The sequence below is a fragment of the Uranotaenia lowii genome, chromosome 2 (genome assembly GCF_029784155.1).
Source record: "Uranotaenia lowii strain MFRU-FL chromosome 2, ASM2978415v1, whole genome shotgun sequence".
NCBI classification, from domain to species: Eukaryota; Metazoa; Arthropoda; class Insecta; order Diptera; family Culicidae; genus Uranotaenia; species Uranotaenia lowii.
Window position 1 is genome coordinate 294062764 of NC_073692.1, and position 6316 is coordinate 294069079.

Sequence of the window (6316 nt, forward strand, 5' to 3'; positions counted from 1 at the left end):
GGCAATCAGTAGGAAGGTGTTCCAGAAGCATCATGCTCCTGTTCGGTAATTGAGGGTTTCGAGCGTTTTGCTAGCATAACACTTGCTTCAGATAAATATAATAATATGTTTCGTTAATTGTCTTTGGATATGGCAATATCCTCTTTATGCAAAAGTTATAAATAAATCCTCGGAAGCTGTTTTCGATCACAAAACATATGATAATTTGATGAAATCAAAAATTCTGCTTGAGTAATCAAAGACTTTGTGCAAAATGATTCTTAATTCTCATGTTAAAGTTAAGCTCTAGATTCTGTATTTTTTTTTTGTTTTGATTATAGTCGTTTTAACTATTTTATGTCATTCGCGACTTATATCAACGATAAAGTTGGCGGACAAGTCATTGAAAAACTTACCCGGTACAACTGTGATCGATATTTACTCTTGGGCTCGAACTCACGGACATCGGCTCAGATAGCAACTGACTTGCTAACTGAGCTATATCACAAGCCATTTTGTATTTTGATTTTGGTATCTGATTCTGTCTTCTTATTTTGGAATTTTGTATATTAACACTAGAAAGGCCGCACCAATCAAAATGACTGGTTTGACACTTTGTTTTTTTTTTCGCTTTCTTTAAGTTTTATTCGCAATCTTCATTCAAAACAATGATCCCTGATTTCTGGTGGGCAGAAGTGTGTCATTCGTTATAAAATTATTGATTCAAGAAAGTCCTGAAGATTTCAGGAAAAAGTTCTCGGTTTGACCGCTGTGTGGCGCTTCAAGCACTTGACTTCCAATTTTATTGGTCTGAACTTTCTGTCGAAATTTGGCGAAATTTCTTCGAATTTTGTGAAAGTTCTGTTAGATTTGATACATGCCCTTCGAGTAATTTGAGTAATTTTACGTTATAAATATCTTTTATACAAAACTAGTGTGAGTAAAATAGTTATGAATTTTGTATTCATTCATTCAAAAAATTCTCCGTACAGCACGTACCTTGAAATCCAAACAATTAAAAAGTGCACTTTTTCAGTCACTAAAAATACTACAATTACATCATTCTCTGCAGAAACTAGTCCTTTTTGTAGATCATTATTAAAAATGTTTATGAATTAAACCTTAAAAATAATCCAATTCATTTTGTTTAGAAAGTCCCAAAAAACGACGTCAAAAAATTGTCCGTACACTGAGGCCTCTGTCAAATATTAATCAAGTAAACAGTTTTATGTCAGTCTGTCAAACGCAGAAATGTGAATTGAATCTCAGCAAAGACAATTTCCAGTGGTCTGAGCGATAAATTTGGTAAAATGAACTTTATTTAGCATAAATCAGTAGATTTCAAAAATTTGTGGGTTAAATTAACAGGAAAATGTCCGCTCCTCACAAAAAAAATACCCGTTGACATGCGGAAACTGATTGCTGACCTAAAGAATGACGGTAAAAGCTTGCCCGAAATTTATTTATTCTCTTGTCTTCGAATTACGCATAGAATAGTAAAACGGCCATGATCGTCGGTTCAGTATGTCCTTCAGAACTTTAATAAGACTAACTCCCTGGAGACTAATTGTATAAGCTGATGGTTGGTTTGATCGTATTTTCGGGTCAGAACCAAACAATCATATTTATATTCCTGTAGACGCTCAAATAAATCTATTTATTTTTCTCCGTGAATGAATGTCAAGTTTCCGGTGCCATTTTCGCTGAAAGCGTACCATACCATTACATGGCCACCACCGTGCTTAACTGTCCGTCACAAATTTTTCGGATCCAATTCAGTATTTGGATTACTCTTACACGTCTGTCAGACCTAAAAATATTAAATAAGCTTTCGTCAGTCAATATGACGTTCTCCAGAACTCTTCCGGTTCCATTACATACTTTTGAGCGTATTCCAGCCGCTTTTTCTTATTTTTAGCAGATATAAACGGCTTCTTCAGAGCAACACGACCTCGGTATTTTTTCACATGAAGTATGTTCCGTACCGTTTGAGGATTAACCTGTTTGTTTTCAAAATTCTTCAGGCTGTTTGCTAGTTTCGGGGCACTGATTTTAGGATTCTGACTGATTTCCCTGACAATAATGCGATGTTGACGATCCGTAAGCTTAAGTTTGCGGCCTCTTCCTGGAGTGGTCTCCGGGGAGTTAGTCTTCTTAAAGTTCTGAAGGACATACTGAACCGACGATCGTGGCCGTTTTACTATACCTGCAATTTCGGACAAGCTTTTACCGTCATTCTTCAGATCAGCAATCAGTTTTCGGATGTCAACGGGTATTTTTTTGTGAGGAGCAGACATTTAATTTTTGTGGATTTAATTAACAGGAAAATGTCTGCTTTTCACAAAAAAATACCCGTTGACATCCGGAAACACGAAAATCTACTGATTTATGCTAGATAAAGTTCATTTTACCGAATTTATCGCTCAGACCACTGGAAATTGTCTTTGCTGAGATTCAACTCACGTTTCTGCGTTTGACAGACTGACATATAACTGTTTACTTGACTAATATTTGACAAAGGCCTCAGTGTACGGACAATTTTTTGCCGTCGTTTTTGGGACTTTCTATACAAAATGAATTGGATTATTTTTAAGGTTTAATTCAAAAACATTTTTAATAATGATCTACAAAAAGGACTAGTTTCTGCAGAGAATGATGTAATTGTAGTATTTTTATTGACTGAAAAAGTGCACTTTTTGATTGTTTGGATTTCAAGGTACGTGCTGTACGGACAATTTTTTTAAACAGTGTACAAGCGAAGTAAACGGTGCCAAAAAAAATAAACTAAAAAAAAATTGTTTTTAAAATGCTGAAGGAATGTTTTGTTTGTATACTTTGTGGTGAACAATTGGGACCAGGGTTTCTCGTTCGGTCCTAAATCTGAATTGTTTATAAATCAGATACATATGATAGGTATTTGACATGCAATATTTACCAATTGAAAAACTTTTTGAGAGAAAGCAATCAAGATAGGAATTTAGCAGTGTTGATTGATTATTTTTGTCTTCACAGTTTTCCGTCGCACGACTAAAGTTGATGCACATAATTCATAAAATTCACTCGGCAGTCGGCAACTCATTCAATGGCAACCGTTCTCCAATTTCTTTGATGTTGATTCAATTACCATCTTATCAGATTAATATACGATTGGAAATACCTGCATTATAAGAATAAATAAATAAATATATAATTTCAAGATATGATTGAATTTTTTTTAAATTAATAAAACGGGACTATAAATAAAAATTGTTGATTGAAAATTCATGTTGAGGCATGGATTAGAGTTTATTATAGTTTTTGTTTCATTTTCAAGTAATCCGTCTCACGATATAACTTGACAAACATAATTCCTGAAATTCAACCGTTCTCTTTTTTCTCTTCTGTTTTTCTATAAGATGAGAAATTTTCCATGGGTGCACAGTTTCACTGCCATTCATCCAAAATCAACTTGTTTGTATGCTGAAGGTAAAGAATAACGGCATTTATAGATTCGAAAGAACATTTGTGTAATATACATGGTTCATCACTATGGGTGCACAGATTCACCGCATTTTCAGTTTGTTTCGAATTCAGTTTCGAATCTATAAATGCCTTTATTCTTTATCTTTAGCAAGTTTGTTTTGGTAGAGTGGCAGTAAATCCGTGCACCCATGGTAAATTGCCCTACTCATAAAACCTACAATATCAGGTATAATTTATATACAACATGTTGAAAAACTCCAGAGCGGTGGGTGCTATAAAATATCTACTACAACAAAATTGAAGTGAAACCGTGCACCCATGGTCAAAATCTATAACCATTTAACATAAATTTCAAATATAATTGATAGTGTATTTCAACTTTTTGATAAATATTTTTAATATTCAATTTATGACATACACGCAATCGTCAACTATGTCAAAATGAGGTGATTACGTGCACCCACTGTGAATTTTTTTTTGCATTTTATACCAAAAATATTCTCTTATAAGTAACAAAATAATATCAAAACAAAAAAAAATAAAAATATTATGTTATAAAAAATTTCCCCTTTACCATTCATTTTGACTGGTCACGGTTCAAATAGGTATATTCAATTTGCCGGTCTCTTTAGTGTTAAATTAGGTCGGAACAAATAACAATTTCTTCTTTTCACGAAATTTCCAAAAATCCGGAAGGGAGGAATAAACCAAGTTTGAAGTATTTTATGGAAATTTCGAAAAAAATATCAAATATCAGAGAGATTGCAATGGGCAAAGAATCACTCAGGTAGTATAAAAAACAAAGCCCTAGCTCACATTTTCAAGCATCTGTTCGTTTCTTCTACCCAAAGCGCTCTAGCTTTGATCTGTCCACCTAGAAGTTTTATCATATTTAAAATATAATTCTACTTAGGGTAAGTGTACCTAAGACAACGGCTTAAGGAAGCTTTTTTCATTAATTCAATAGAATTGCCTTGCATGTTGATTTGAAACTGATATTTATTCATTCAACTTTATTTCGAATACTGTTTTATGAAACTATGTAGGAAATAAATCAATCCATTACGTACTTTTAAGTCAATTAATGATTTATTTTTCTCATTCAAGTTCCTCCATTGTCGTACCAGGTTCTTAATTCCGTCGTACAAGGAGACCGGAATTGTCTCAATTTATTCCACCCTCTTCAGAAATACATTTAAAATTTTGCGGTTGCGGTTCATGCAATTAGCATCAGCTTACATCGAACGGATCAACCGCGCAGGATAACAGCAGAAGTTCTCTCGAGTAACCAGTCGCAATAAGCTATGAAACTATTATAGCTTTATTCTAAACAGGTCTACCATTGCTTGGCTAATACATCTGCAGGCAGCAAAGTATTGTACCTTCTATTCAACTCTACCGAAATTGTCTCAAACTATTCCTCCCTCATGAGGGATAGATTTGAAATTTTGCGGTTGCGGTTCATACAAATGCGATTATTTACTTCGCACGGATCAACCGCGCAGGATAACTGCAAAGTTCGAATGAGATCTAAGTCGCAATAAAATGGACTTGCCAAGAAATCCCAAGGTAGCGTTTTTGTAGCTAGGTACCATTGCTTGGCTAAGGCAATTGCAGGCAGCAAAATATTAGACCTTACAAATTGAATTCACCCTGTAAATGTATTTTGTACCAACACACTCTCCAACGGACTGGGCTGCCATGATCAAGGATTTGTCTGTAAAATAAAATTTTATAACATTCAAACAGACATTTTTCACAAATTACATGGCACAAATTTACACAGTAACTGCATATATTTAAAGAACATCAACATTTTTAATAGTACTTTATGTTTTTCTACGCAATGAGACTGAATAGTAAGACATTTGAGGAGAGGCAGAATCACACTTGAGTTTTGTCAACATGTGTATTCTTATGTATGTGGGAACCCTGGCGAAGGATATCGACACCAGAGGTGCCAGGTCGTTTTGTCAAAAATCAGGACACCGCGAAGAAAAAATCAGGATTTTTCAGGACACCCCCAAATGGCTGAAAACAAAATGCAGTTCTGCTTAGATTGCATAACTAGAGGCGAAATATAGGTGCTGAAGATGCCTCGAATTATGCAACTGAAGCGAGAATAACCTTGGCTGGCCTGCAGTTAATATCGAAAAACCTCATTTTAATGTAATTTGAATCAAAGAATCTCATTGGTTCAACTGGTTAAACTATTTTATTTAAGATTTGTTTGATGTTCTCATCATTTAACAATAAATTTACTTATGTTTTGGATATTTTTCAAAAATCAGGACTAATCAGGACATTTTAAGGGTCATTTTTCAAAAATCAGGACAATTCAAGCGTTTTTGAAAAATCAGGACGGTCTCTCAAAAATCAGGACAAATCCTGATAAATCAGGACACCTGACACCCCTGATCGACACAAAGCAACTCCACGTTCACTGAACCAAATCGGGCAATAAAATTCATTAAAGCGTTTTAGTAGCTTTTATTTTAGGAAGTTGGATAAAAAGTACTAGAAAATCCAATAAATATAATCATAAAATCCAATAGATTTTACAATTTTTTTTGGCTATGATGTACCTAGTATAAACTAATAAAAAATCCAATAAATTTCATACGTTTGTTCTGTAATACTACACCAAATTAATTGTATCTGAAAATCTAATAAATTTCATAAATATGATTCGGTATAGTTTTTAGTAGTTGTGGTTTGCATTCAGAACAAATAATTTCTGGCCAGGCTGTGAAATTTTAAAGAAAAACCGCTGTTCGTTAAAATTGTTCTATATTTGAATTGAGATCGGATTATCATGAAGGAAGGGAAAAGCACGGAAAATTTGCGATTATTGGAATGTAAAACAGGTACGTAA